The following is a 15,371-nucleotide window of genomic DNA, read 5'->3' as shown; positions in this document are numbered from 1 at the left end:
CCAACATACATAATTCAAGTACTTTACAATCATTTGAGCATTGTTGCATCACAAATGAGTCCTTCTGATCGCCAAGGACAGATGGCTGAAAATATGCAAAATTCCTGAACCGCTCTCCGGAAAATAAAAAAAAATCCAACATCTCATTTAAAGATACAGAGAGCCCCCTTATGAATATGGATCTGCTTATTGTACCAAAAAATTATTTCATTCTGAACGATCAGGAGTTTTTCCGCAAAGGAGGAACGGCTATAAGCCTCTAAAGAACAGAACGGAGGAAATAAAAAATCTTAAGTCAGGATTAAACTTTTCTCTTGACGAAACTAGCTGAATACCAATACTGCATTGATGCTGAAACTAAACTTTATTGATAACCTGTAATTACAATAATCACACGCTGCGATAGAGAACAGGCCATGAGCCTCTAATTGCTCCGATTTGCATACTACATTTGCATAATTTGCAAACAACTTGTGTAATTGCATGTTCCTATACATTTCCCTCTTAGGAGTGTGTGTGTGTCTGTATGTGTCAACATCGAAAAATTTAGATAACTGGCACAAACGCACATCTCAAAAAAACATTAAGAGCTCATTCTTTTCTGTATGCTTCTCTGTCAAGCTCTTTACCACCACGGGTAATGACAATGCATTTCAATTATTGGGAACCCCTGATGAAGTCTTTACAATGAAACACGTAGACATTCAAGCAATACGAGCCAACACCCAGAAGTGTGGCTGATAACAGGACTATGCTGTATACATTGGGAACATCATCTACATGCAACTGTTAATAAATTATTAACATTTTAAATGAACTATTTTACCCTATAGAGGTTGTTCTGTTGCATGAAGAAACTCCAGTGGAACTTCACTCTCTCAATTGACAGTCTATTTTTAACCATTATGCTGCTAGCATTAGTAAATAAATAGGAAAGTACCGTATATACTCGAGTATAAGCCAACCCGAGTATAAGCCAAGGTACCTAACTTTACCACAAAAAACTGGGAAAACGCATTGACTCGAGTCAGGCCCGTCGGAACCCGACAGGCAAAGCAAGCATTTGCCTGGGGCCCCCGAGCTGGCCAGGGGCCCCAGCAGGGAGGGCCCTTGCCCCACCGCTGCGTCCTCCTGCAGTCCGGTCGGCTGCGTACCATAACTGCGCGGTACAGGAGAATCAGGTTCCTGTTCCCGCCTGGACTGACAGGAAGTGCACACACTGAGTGTTCACTTCCTTTCAGTCCGGCCCCGGGAACAGCAAACTGAACCTCCTGCACCCAGCGGTTATGGTACACGGCCGACCGGACTGCAGGAGGACGCAGCGATGCGGCTGGGGCCCCTGTGCCGATACCAACACGAGCGCCCAGAGGCGATTTAGTTCGCATGTGCTGCGCTATATAAGTTCTTCAATCACTCACTCACTCAACATATGCCGGCGTGTGCGTGTGAGGCAGAGGATAGAGGTAAGCCGCCAACCACCCCCCCCCCCCTCCCCCCCTTCTCAACCTGAAATTTTTTTTTTTGCTTGGGGCCCCCAAATGTCTTCGAATGGCCCTGACTCGAGTATAAGCCGAGGGTGAGAATGCAGCAGCTACTGTAAGTGGAAAAGAGGGTCAACAATTCCCATTTGCAGCCTCACTGTGCCCATTTGCAGCCTGACCTCACTGTGCCCATTTGCAGCCTGATCTCACTGTGCCCATTTGCAGCTCTTTAACTCGACCATGGCAGGGTCCAGTTGGTTCCCCCGGCAGATCCCGTTACCTTTGCAGGCTGCCCATTGCAGAATCTGATTTGTGTACCCGAGTCCGTGATATATTCAGACAGCGGCCGTGCAGTTTTAAAAACTCGCACTCCTCCTTGTGCCGTTCCGTGATAGGCAGAACATTCGGTTTCCCAGTAAACACTGTGTTCTGTTTTCCGCCTATCACGATCGCCCTCTTGTCCTCTCGTTCGTCTATCACGAATGAGAGGGCGATCGTCATAGGCGGAACACTGAACACAAAGTAAGGGCAAATGTGTTTACTTCCTCAAATCTATCTGCCCTTAGCTCAGGTATAGCAGGAACAAAGATGGTCTCTGGGCAGCTGCACTCTGAACAAATTGTAGCCTTTTATTAAAAGGACAGCACTACAAGTCACAGCAAAATAAAATCTGACTGCTGATGCGTTTCGCACTGAAACTAGTGCTTAGTCATTGACTAAGCACTAGTTTCAGTGCGAAACGTGTTAGCAGTCAGATTTTATTTTGCTGTGACTTGTAGTGCTGTCCTTTTAATAAAAGGCTACAATTTGTTCAGAGTGCAGCTGCCCAGAGACAATCTTTGTTCCTGCTATACCTGAGCTAAGGGCAGATAGATTTGAGGAAGTAAAGGCGTGCGCCCTAGATCGCCGGGAACGCAGGACGTCATATGACGTCCACCCGGATCGAGGAGGGGTTCCTGCCGCCGTCATTTTACAATGACGCGGTAGTGATGTGGTTAAGATGATCTTTTTCTAAAATTCAACTGATAAACAACAACCTTTCTCCTGCTTGACAAGTCGCATAGGGAAGGATTGCCGCTCTAAGCCCCAGTCCTCAGCACACACCCTTTTAGGAACTTACAGGTGCTGGCTCTGCAATGAACCAGGAAGGAAGAAAAAATCCTGGACGGCCGCACACCGTTGAAGGCATCTTTATTGATATCTTGTGTAGCAGATGAAATCCAATACAGTCACTTCATATTACAGAAAACAGGAAAAGCTTCTGATGCATTTCACACCGTATGATGGTGCTTAATCATAGCTAATCATAGAAGGTGCCATGATTAAGCACCTTCATATGGTGTGAAACGCGTCAACAGCTTTTCCTGTTTTCTGTAACATGAAGTGACTGTATTGGATTTCATCTGCTACACAATATATCAAAAAAGATGCCTTCAATGGTGTGCGGCCGTACAGGATTTTTTTCTTCCTTGACAAGTCGCATGATTGCCTATCTTAGCTTATATACTCTCATAAGTCTCAGGTCCTCTGCTGCTTTTCAACGGTGCCCCAGAATTATTATACATTAGACGAATAGTGCTCTGATCGCAGATTGAAATAAAAGGAAAGCCTATGCTGGTTGAACGACTCCTCACCACTCTATATAATGGAAAAGTATATAATGGTTATAAAACCAGATCATAAACCATCATTTGCGACAAACATTAGAAAAGCAAAAGAGGAATTTTTCTAGTGTAAAAAAAAAAAAAAAAAAAAAAAAAAGCTAAGGTCGTCAATCCTTCGTTGTCAACGGCAGAATAATAAAAGACATACAGTAGATGATATACTTCTGACAGCTATGGGTGGGTGGCGGATCTCGTCTGCAACCGCTCTCCGATAAATAATAACTATATTATGTAATGCAATCAGCTTTAGTGATTGCTGCCCACCTTAATTGGGTCCTTCTATCAGTAACAATGAAACACAAGCAGACAGTTTATCAAGAAACTCCAGACGGATATCGAAACCGATATTGCAAAATGAGGTCCAGGTGAACAAGTTACTGTATATTGGGGGAAATCTACTAAAACAGTTCACACCCATGCCATCCGATTCAGGTACAAATGGTCAGTTTACACAATCTGGGGGTGTCATAAAAGGGGTTGTAAACCTTCGTGTTTTTTCAACTTAATGCATCCTATGCATTAAAGCGGAGTTCCACCAATATAAAAGTCAGCAGCTACAAAAAGTGCAGCTGCTGACTTTTAATAATCAGACTCTCACCTGTTCCAGGTTCCAGCGATGCAGGAGTACGAAGCCCCACTTGTCACCACCTCCTCTCTGCGTGCGTCGGGATCGTGACTGTGGACGCCCGACTGTGGTTTCACAGCCGGGCACGCACTGCGACTGTGCGAGCCGCGCTGCACGCCGTGATTGGCCGGACAATCACCTGGGACCTGTGACGTGTCCCAGACGATTGCCAAGAGGGAGATGTGAACTTCCTTCCGGCGCCCAGGGAGGAAGTGGGAGCTGGAACCCTCTAAAAAGAGGGTTTCTGCTTCCCCCCCCCCCCCCCCAAAAGATGACATGCCAAATGTGGCTTGTCAGGAGCTCACCTTCACTTAAAGGGGTGTTCCAGCCTTTTTTTAAGTTTATTAAAAGTCAGCAGCTACAAAAAGTGTAGCTGCTGGCTTTTAATAAACAGACACTTACCTGCTCCACGGTTCCAGCGACGCGCCGACCGGGGTTCCGCTCCTCGCCCCCCCTCGCCGGCCGGCGTCTTCATTCCTAGTGTGGGCACCTGGCAGTGACAGCTTTCGGCTTCACGGCCGGGCACCCACTGCGCATGCGCGAGCGCCGTCCAATTGGACAGGTGCTCGTCTACAGGGAGGGGCTGCAATAAAACGATTAAGCTATTCGCCTTACCAGCCCCTCGGCGGAAGGAGGAAGTGGGACAGGAAGTCCTACTCCTCCTGAAGCCCCCACTCCCCCACCCAAAAAAATGACCTGCCAAATGTGGCATGTAAGGGGGCAAGGAGTGGATTAAGCGGAAGTTCCATTTTTAGGTGGAACTCCGCTTTAAAGCAGAAGTTCAATTTTAGGGTGAAAAAACACCTTGCAGTGTCCGGCCCCCCCTGTTTTACTTACCCGAGGCTCGAAATTCCGTGGGCGTTTCCCTGCCGTCCTTTTCTCCATGGAGTCCCAGCTTTGATTGGATAGATTGATAGAAGCGCAGCTATTGGCTCCCGCTGCCATCAATTAAATCCAAAGACGCGGGCGTCGGGGCCGAGTCATACACTTGGCGGCTATGGACGCCGAGTGTATGACACAGGAGCGTGCCCGCAAGGTAACCCCCTTGGCAGAGCGCTTCTCCTAGGGGGTTATCTAATTCGGGGAGGAGCCGCCGAGGGCCCCCAGAAGAGGACGATCGGGGGCACTCCATGCAAAGCGATCTGCACAGTGGAGGTAAGTATGACATGTTTGTTATTTTATATAAACAAAGCTTTAGTATTACTTTAAAGGGGAGTTCCAGCCTTTTTTTAGGTTTATTAAAAGTCAGCAGCTACAAAAAGTGTAGCTGCTGACTTTTAATAAACAGACACTTACCTGCTCCACGGTCCAGCGACGTGGATGCCTGGAGCTCCGCTCCGCTCCTCTCCTCTCCCCCCCTCCGGCGCCTCCATTCATAGTGTGGGCATCCGGCCGTGACAGCTTTCGGCTTCACAGCCGGGCACTCACTGTGCAAGTCGCGCTGCGCTCTATGAATGGACAGGCAATCTCCTGGGACCTGTCACGTATGCCTGGAGATCGCCTAAAGGGAGGGGCCGCCTAAGGCGAGAAGAGAAGTCGCCAAGGTGGTCCCTGGGCAGAAGGAGGAAGTGGGAAGTCCCACTCCTACCGAAGCCCCCCCCCCCAAAAAAATTACATGCCAACTTTTGGGTGGAACTCTGCTTTAACTTTGTATTGACACTCCCAGAGGTTCGCATAAGGCAGTGTGAACTGCCTGCGAGTCCCATGCGATGCAGGAACTTGTGCTGGATTCGCACGGGTTTTCGCATGGCATAACCGAGCCTTAAAGCGGTTCTCCACCCTAAAGTGGAGTCCCGCTGATCGGAACCCTCCCCCCCTCCGGTGTCACATTTGACACCTTTCAGGGGGGAGGGGGGTGCAGATACCTGTCTAAAGACAGGTATTTGCACCCACTTCCGGCCCGGCATTCACGGGCAAAAGACGGGCATTGCGTCACATCCCGTCGCCCCCCCCCCCTCCACGTTGTGTGCTGGGAACACTCGGCTCCCAGCACACAGCGGGAGCCAATCGGCGGGCGCGGCGCGACTCGCGCATGCGCCGTAGGGAACCGGGCAGTGAAGCCGCATCGCTTCACTTCCTGGTTCCCTGAGCGTGGATGGAGGGGGGAGCAGCAGGGTGACGAGCGATCGCTCGTGCTCTGCTGCGATCGGCGCTGGACTCCAGGACAGGTAAGTGTCCTTATATTAAAAGTCAGCAGCTGCAGTATTTGTAGCTGCTGGCTTTTAATATATTTTTGGGGTGGAACATCCCTATTATTTTTACTGTTCTAATATATTTTGCTTTCTTGCTTTGACAGCTATACAAACTATAAAATAAATGCAGATGCAATCAGTATCTCTTTCATATATTTTTTTTTATAGCATAGACTTACTATATCATACATAATACACAGGGTAATGTGCCTCATGCTGTAAATTATAAGGGTGTCAGGATTCTCTGAGGAGTTCAGCGACATTTACAAAAGCACAAGTTCATAGTCCTTTCATATATCATAATATTAATGTATACAGTACCTTGCAAATGTATTCAGACCCTTGAACCTATTCTCCCATTTTACTGACTAATCGATCCTACACAGAAATGTCGTTTGTTGAGATATTTGCACTGCAAAGCACTTAATGCAGACCAAGCAGTAATACATTTTATTTTTAATTATTACGGCCCCCTGCCCTATCAATGATAGCAAAACAAAAAAAAACTGTGGGGTGTAGTAAGAGACCCTAATGTGGTTGTAAACCTTAGACATAAAATATGAACAAAGCAATATTGTGTACTTGTCTCAATCCAGAGTACCAAGTGTCATTTCTGTCTGCCTCGCATGATTCACTTCTAACAATTTTTCCTGACCCCAAAAGAAAAAAGGTGAGAGAGGAGGAATCTTCAACACACAGCCTGCGATTGACAGCCTCAGCTCTGTTACTATGTGAAGGGGGTGTGTCCCTTCCCTCCAATCAGTTCTCAGCTATCCTACGTTCCACTTTCCCTGCTTTAACCACTTCCCTACCGAGTCTTTGTGAAATGACGTTGGCGGGAACCCTCCCTCCCTCAGGGTGGACGTCATGTGACGTCCTGGGCTTCCTGGGTGGCTAGGGGGCACACACCCGCCGCATCGCTCGGGGCCCAATGCGTGCCGGGCACCCGCAATTGCCTGCAATCATGGCAGGACATGGATCTGTGAGTGTAAACACACAGATCCATGTCCAGTCAGCGGTGAGGAGACCAATGTTGTGTTCCCAGTACAGAGGAACACTGATCGGTCTCCTCTCCTTGTGAGTCCCCTCCCCCTACAGTTAGAATCACTCACTAGGGAACATATTAACCCCTTCATTGCCCCCTAATGTTAACCCCTTCCCTTCCAGTCACATTTACACAGTAATCAGTGCAGTTTTATAGCACCGATTGCTGTATAAATGTGAATGGTCCCAAAAACGTGTCAAAAGTGTCCGATGTGTCCGTCCCAATAAAAATTACAGATCGCGGCCACTACTAGTAAAAAAATATAAATAAATAAAAATGCCATAATTCTATCCCTTATTTTGTAGATGCTATAACATTTGCGCAAACCAACCTAACGCTTATTGCAATTATTTTTTACCAAAAAAATGTAGAATAATATGTAACTGTCTAACCTGAGGAAAAACATTTTTACTTTTAAAAAAAATTGTGATATTTATTAAATCAAAAAGTAAAAAATATTGGCCCAGATTCACAGAGAGCGGGCGCACATTACGCCGCTGTAGCGCAAACAATGTACGCTACGCCAACGCAGCGCAGAGAGGCAAGGAAGGAATTCACCAAGCCAGTGCTCCAAACGCTGCGCTGGGTTTCGAAGGCGTACGCCGGCTTAGGTGGAAGTGGGTGTGAGCCATGCAAATGATGGGCCGAGCGCCAGACAGATACGAATCACGAACTGCGCATGCGCCGAGACGTGGACGCATCCCACTGCGCATGCTCACAACCACGTTGGAACAACTGCCTAAACTACGCCGGATCACTGCGTACGGCGTGAACGTAACCTACACCCAGCCAGACACGTCCAACGTAAAATACGCCAGCTTGTGTTCCCTGGTGCAGACCTTTGTATGTCTGCTGCTGGGTTACACCTCCTTTATGGGGAATAACTTTACGCCGGACGTACAACTTACGCGCACTGCGTCGGGCGCACGTATGTTCGTGAATCGCCGTATTTCACTCATTTGTATATTTGAATGGCTAATCAATGGGAGCGCCACCATGCGTCCAGGCAAGTTACGTCAGCAGGATGAAGCCTGTTTTTAGGCACATCTTAGTTTGTGGGTCCGGCACACAGATACGACGGCGCACATTTGCACTTACGTCGGCGTATCTTATTATACGTCGGCGTAAGTGCTTTGTGAATCTGGGCCATTGTGTTTTTTTCATATACCACCAAACAAAAGCTCTATTTGTGGGAAAAAAAACAACAAAGATTTCATTTGGGCACAGTGTTGCATGACCACGCAATTGTCATTCAAAGTGCGACAGCGCTGAAAACAAAAAATTGGTCTGGGCAAGAAGGGAGTGAAAATGTCCTGTATTGAAGCGGTTAAGAAAGCTCAGACAAGCTGTATAAATTCTGGATTTGAACAGCTGTAGAAAAGAGAAGACAGAGGATAAACAGGTACAACTTATGTTGGAGGATTTGTTTCATCTCTTTGTATCGTCTGAGGATAGCTGGTTCTCCGGGTAGATGTAAGGGTTTATAACCACTTTAAATATACTTAGCTTATCCCCAGTTTTTGGCCATGGCACCAAAACAAAAAGTGATGCTCCTCTCCTTCTAGCAAGTTCCTAGGGCAGGGGTAGGCAACCTCTGCCCTCCAGCTGCAGTGAAACTACAAATCCCATCATACCTCCGAGAGTCATGCCTGTGATTGTCAGCGTCTTGCAATCTCTCATGGGACTTGTAGTTTCAAAACAGCTGGAGGGCCGTGGTTGCCTACCCCTGCCCTAGGAAATGCTGGGTTTCAGAATCTCAGTTGCACTGTGATAGATTGACATGTCACAAGATTTTGGGTCTGGTTTGCGCAAAAGTTATTGCGCTTACAAAATAGGGGACAGAATTATTATTATTTTTTATTATTTTTTTTTACTACAAATGGCGGCTTCTTGCGATTTTTTTTTATCAAAAATATGTAGAAGTATACGTATCGCCTAGACTGAGAATTTTTTTTTTTTTAAATTGGGATATTTATTATAGCAACAAGTAAAAAATATATTTATTTTTTTTCAAAATTGACGCTATATTTTTGTTTATAGCGCAAAAAATAAAAAACGCAGAGGCGATCAAATACCACCAAGAGAACGCTCTATTTGTGGGGAAAAAAGGACGTCAATTTTGTTTGGGAGCCACGTCGCACGACCGCGCAATTGTCAGTTAAAGTGACGCAGTGCCACAAGCTGAAATTTCACCTGGTCAGGAAGGGGTATATGTGCCCAGTAAGGAAGTGGTTAAAGTGCACACACGCACGCACGCACAGCCTTTTAATTTGAATGGGCTGCCCAAAGCACCAAAATAGATGCATGTAGATTGTTGATAGCAGACCGCACCAATGCATGTCCATTGGCAAGGTGCATTTGTGTGATATTCAGAACAGTGTAAATGGGCCATAAAGCAGCGAACGGCAATGCGACCCCCGATATGTGAGGTGGACCTTGCATATTATGGCACCGTTTGCTTTAAGCTCAAAATTTGCTACTATTTATCATCATACTGTTCTCCTAAAACATAAAATAAATGGAGTATGTATGCTGTAATGAATCTCCAAAATGTGTTTTGTGAATCCACCTTTTCCAGCAAAAGAAACATTAAAGCAGACCTAGACTAAAAGATTAAAGTGGACGCATCATTAAAATTCACACTTCACATGTCAGCAACACCAGATCACATTATTATTTTGAGTAAAAGTTTATATAAAAAAAAAAACGTTGCCCCCAGATGAGCCCAGGCTAAGATTACAGTCTCTCCATCAGAGGATTATGGGTGTTTTATGTATGTCATTAGAGAATGCACAGCTCACAATTTTCAGACAGACCCTGGCTGAAAATTAAAAGTGCCGCTTTAACCACTTACCTACCCATCAATGGCGGTTCGGTTGCACTTTATTTACTTGGTGCCATTTTGGAACGGCACTGGACAAATAGCCCTTCAGCAGCCGATCCTCTGGGTAATTGCTGTGTACCCAGCCGATCCGAATGGTGGGGTATCATGCAATTGCTGTGATTGGTCCTCACAGCAATCACATTGAACTATTTACAGTGCTGGTCCCTCCTGTTCCCCTTCCAACGGGAAAAGGAGAGAGGCACTGTAATTGTGTTCAGGGACAGAATGAATGGATCAGCAGCTACAGCTTTCCACCTCTCCCCTTCCACTCCACTCCAACACATATTAACTCCAATACTGTCCCCCATGTGACCTGTACATTAACCCCTTCCCCTCCCATGTTCTGTCCATCTGAACAGCAACCCCTTCACCCTGCTACTGTGTGTGACCTATACAGTAACCCCTTCACTACCGCCCCCCTCGGTGTATGACTTGTACATCAATGAATCTAGTGCAGGGGTTCTCATAGTTACCGTATTTATCTTCGCATAGTCAAGTGCGTCCCTTTTTCTTTGTTCCTCCCCCAATTTTACTCTCCCTTCCCTGTAGTCTCTATTTTTATTCCTTCTCTTACTTCTGGGGGGTGGGATGGGGGGGAATGGGATGAGTGGCAGTGCTGGCGGGGAGTTGGGATCAGCCAACTTAGGGGCTCTTGATCAAGGTCATCTGCTGATCTGAGAACTGTAGAGGGGAATTTTAATGGTAACTATAATCACAGGTAATGTTTCTCACGGTGTCTCTGGCTTTGTGGTGTCTTGAAGCAGTGACACCTATGCCAAAATCAAGAGATAGGGTCTCCTCCAAACCCTCCCACATCACATTCTTTACCAGTCAGCTGACCTCTAGTCTCTGCCCTCCAGCCAAGCTTTCAACTGAATGAGCGGCCACAGGCTCCAGGGACAGCCCTGCTGGGTGTCCGCAAAAAGGCTGGGAGAGCGGTGCGGGCTTCAGGAATGGCCAATGATTTGGTGACCCCTGGAAAATCATCATTCGACCTCCGAGGAGGTCCCGGCCCCCAGGCTGAGAACCACTGCTCTATATAGTTCTGCCAGACAGGAAGTAGCTGAAAGGGACTGAAGGATAGGAAGCCTGTTGTGTGCAAGAGAATACCCCCCCCCCCTCTGCTTGGATCTAAACTTCATCACAAAAATATTTAGCCACGATAACTTCTACAAAGTTTTACATACTTATTTTGAAAAACGCTATTAATAGCTCTTTTATATAAGCCCAACTATAATTTAGGTTTATTGTCCCTTGTAAGTTGTTAAAATCTAATTATCCTTGAAGGAATACAGTGGGTTTCTGATTATACAGCAGCAATTACTAGAACTGGTGTCAGCAGTCACCACATTGCAGATAACTGCAGGCACCGAGCAAAGCAGACATGCTTTCCTAACAACCGTGGTTATTATAGTGGTCATTTCAGGGGCTTTATTAATTCAGGGTGAACACAAAGATTTGTTTTTAAAGGGAACCTTGTATTTGTTGGACCTTACAGGTTTTAACCTGAGCCTGCTACAAGACAGCTATAATGCTGCACTAATAGGTTTTCCCCAACGCCATTATCTCCTCATTTGCAGTTTTACATGACTTGCAATCTCCTGAAAGACAAATAGCTAGATTCAGAAAGGCTGGCGTATCAGTAGATACGCCAGCCTAAGTCTGAATCTGCGCCGACGCAAATTTAAGCGTATTCTGGTAACCAGATACGCTTAAATTAGGCTAAGATACGAGCGGCGTAAGTGTCTTACACCGTCGTATCTTAAAGTGTAATTTTTAGGCTGGCCGCTAGGTGGTGCTTCCATTGCGGTCGGCGTAGAAAATGTAAATCACTAGATACGCCGATTCACGAACGTACGCCCGGCCGACGCAGTACAGATACGCCGTTTACGCAAGGCATTTTTCAGGTGTATAGTTATTCCATCAAATAGCTGGACTAGTAATGTTAAGTATGGCCGTCGTTCCCGCGTCGAAATTTGAAAATTTTACGTCGTTTGCGCAAGTCGTCCGTGAATAGGGCTGGATGTAATTTACATCCACGTCGAAACCAATACGTCCGTGCGGCGTACTTAGCCGCAATGCACATTGGGATATGTACACAGACGGCACATGCGCCGTTCCTAAAAAACGTCAATCACGTCAGGTCAACCCATATTAACATAAAACACGCCCCCTCAGCCTATTTTGAAATAGGTGCGCTTACGCCCGCTGCATTTACGCTACGCCGCCGTAACTTAGCAGGCAAGTACTTTGTGAATCATGTACTTGCCTCGCTAACTTACGGAAGCGTAGTTTAAACACGATACACTACGCCGCCGCAAAGTTAAGGCGGTCTTTCTGAATCCAGCTATAAGGCTGGGTACATACTACAGTTTATTTTTTTCATTCAGCGGGTTGAAGAAAAACAAAAAACAAAAACAGATCACTGAATCAACATCGCTTGATCTCTCCCACTGTGTCTATGTATTCATAGGGGGGACTCAACAAACCTCTATTTTAAAGTGAATTTGTGGCAAGTATTTACATTTTCTTAGCAAGCAGAAAATGAACTTAAAAACAAGTCCTCGTGACCTCTGTATTTGCAGGTACTGTGGAGCAATCCATCCTCAAAGTAAAACAGCAAAACTGTGCAGAGTGCACTATCTACCCCATCACTGTGGTGCCAAGCTTAGATCTTCTGTTGGGACTTCTAGTTGGGAGAGTGCACTCTGAATGTAAAAAAAAAAAAAAAAGAAGGACTAGATGTCCCATCATTCCTAGTGCTCTTGTGCATGCTTCATTTTTTTCCTCTGGGTGTCCAGCACAAGACAAGAGGTGGGAAAGATATTCAGTGAGCACATACATAAAGTTGGCTCCATTAGGGCCTCTGCAAGCCAAGGAGACACCCTTACAAGTGAAATTACCAATTCCCCCGGGTTGACGTCATAGGACGTCGGCGACTCAAAGTTGCGATAACGGAATGATGTCTGCAGCTACAGGCAACATTTAGAGATCTTTTTTTCAGCAGGCGATTCCTGCAGTGTAAAAGCCATCACATAGCGCCCATGTGACCGGGGGAGCCAGAGATGGAATCCACCGGCAGTGGGGGGTTTACCATAGAGCTGGCCGGTGACCAGATGGTCCCAACATCATGGCATCAGATTTATATATATATATCAGACCTCAAATTTTCCACTCGCCTACTCGCATGCTGAGGTCTGGCGAGGAGCTGGGCTGCCTGGGAGTGGGGGGGGGCGAGCACTGCCGGCGGTCGGGGTTGATCGGGAGCTGCGGGAGCAATGAAAAGTGAGAGCCTGAAAGGGGAAAGAGCTCTCTGACCACCAGAGAGGTGAGGAGTGACAGGCGCAACCCCGATGCGGCTGCGCCACCCAGAAGCTGTATTCCCCCAACCTCCTCTCCAAGCTCCGACAGTGGCCCAGAGGACAGGCAGATCGGGGGCCCCAGAGGACCAGGTGCATGCAGCCAGGGACTGCTACCCTGCTCTCCCCTCCACTCCAAGCTCTGACAGCGGACCAGGGACAGGCGGATTGGGGTCCCCCAAGGATCGGCGGGAGGTGCACATAGCCAGGGACTGCCGCCCTGCTCTCCACCCCAAGCTCCGACAACAGGTCGGAAGACAGGTGGATCGGGACCCCCCCCAGGACGGCGGGGCTTGCATGCATGCAACCAGGGACTGCTACCCGGGACAGTCCTCCGTGATTTAAGAAGGATCTGCTGGAAGGAGCAGAGCACCCTCATCCCCATCACACAGAAGGAGAAGGGTCCTGCCTGCTGCTGGCAAGCGTTAACATCCTATGGAAGGAGGTACCATGCAGCATACACACCAATAAACAGACTGTGACAAGGGGTGCACAGAAGGGACTGCAGCCAGGGCCCCTCTCTCTCATCCCCAATCCCCTCTCTCTCTCTCATCCCCAATCCCCTCTCTCTCTCTCATCCCCAATCCCCTCTCTCTCTCTCATCACCAATCCCCCTCTCTCTCTCTCATCACCAATCCCCCTCTCTCTCTCTCATCACCAATCCCCCTCTCTCTCTCTCATCACCAATCCCCCTCTCTCATCATCAATCCCCCTCTCTCTCCCTCTCCATTTCTTCCATTTCTTCCAATCTCACCCTCTCTCTCATCCCCCCCTCTCTCATCCCTCCCATTTCTTCCAATCTCACCCTCTCTCTCTCACCCCCCCTCTCTCTCATCCCCCTCATTTCTTCCAATCTCACCCTCTCTCACCCCCCCCCCTCTCACCCCCCCCATTTTTTCCAATCTCACCCTCTCTCTCTCACACACACCCCCCCTCTCTCTCTGAAAGACAAAACCACTGCTACTGATCTCATCCCCCCACGCACTACCACTCATCCCATCCCCATCAACACTGTCTTCACTCATCCCACCACCCCCCCTCCCAGCACTGCCTTTGATCACACCCACCCAGCACTTCCACTGATCACACCCTCCTTCTCCCCCCTGCCACTAATACCATTCCACCCCACACCTCCACCCCCAGTCCGCAATGGGGGGCACGGTGAGGCTGCAATGGGGGGGCATAGTGAGGCTGCAATGGGGGGGCATGGTGAGGCTGCAATGGCGGGGCACGGTGAGGCTGCAATGGGGGGCACGGTGAGGCTGCAATGGGGGGGCATGGTGAGGCTGCAATGGGGGGGCACGGTGAGGCTGCAATGGGGGGGCACGGTGAGGCTGCAATGGGGGGGCACGGTGAGGCTGCAATGGGGGGGCACGGTGAGGCTGCAATGGGGGGGCACGGTGAGGCTGCAATGGGGGGCACGGTGAGGCTGCAATGGGGGGCACAGTGAGGCTGCAATGGGGGGCACAGTGAGGCTGCAATGGGGGGCACAGTGAGGCTGCAATGGGGGGCACAGTGAGGCTGCAATGGGGGGCACAGTGAGGCTGCAATGGGGGGCACAGTGAGGCTGCAATGGGGGGCACAGTGAGGCTGCAATGGGGGGCACAGTGAGGCTGCAATGGGGGGCACAGTGAGGCTGCAATGGGGGGCACAGTGAGGCTGCAATGGGGGGCACAGTGAGGCTGCAATGGGGGGCACAGTGAGGCTGTGCTGAGGGGAACTGATAAAGTTGTTAATATTTATTTTTGTAACTTAATTCTGCATAAAACATTTAAAGCGGTGGTTCACCCTTAGAGGGCACTTTTTCCCCTTAGATTCCTGCTCGTTTTTACTAGGGGAATCGGCTATTTGTTTTAAAATATGTGCAGTACTTACCCATTTACGAGATGCATCCTCTCCGTCGCTTCCGGGTATGGGCTGCGGGAATGGGCGTTCCTTCTTGATTGACAGTCTTCCGAGAGGCTTCCGACGGTCGCATCCATCGTGTCACGATTTTCCGAAAGAAGCCGAACGTCGGTGCACAGGCGCAGTATAGAGCCGCACCGACGTTCGGCTTCTTTCGGCTACGAGTGACGCGATGGATGCGACCGTCGGAAGCCTCTCGGAAGACTGTCAATCAAG

General features: G+C 48.2%; 1 protein-coding gene across 1 annotated transcript in view; it reads right to left on the bottom strand.

Annotated features, from left to right (window-relative positions):
* The window catches only part of RAB3GAP1 (RAB3 GTPase activating protein catalytic subunit 1), a 208,109-nt gene that overhangs the window by 106,649 nt on the left and 86,089 nt on the right, over nt 1-15,371 (bottom strand). The gene's annotated exons all lie outside the window — the stretch shown is intronic.

Source organism: Rana temporaria, chromosome 6, assembly GCF_905171775.1.
Source record: "Rana temporaria chromosome 6, aRanTem1.1, whole genome shotgun sequence".
NCBI classification, from domain to species: Eukaryota; Metazoa; Chordata; class Amphibia; order Anura; family Ranidae; genus Rana; species Rana temporaria.
Note: the sequence above shows the minus strand (reverse complement) of the source record. Positions and strands in the feature narration are given on the sequence as shown.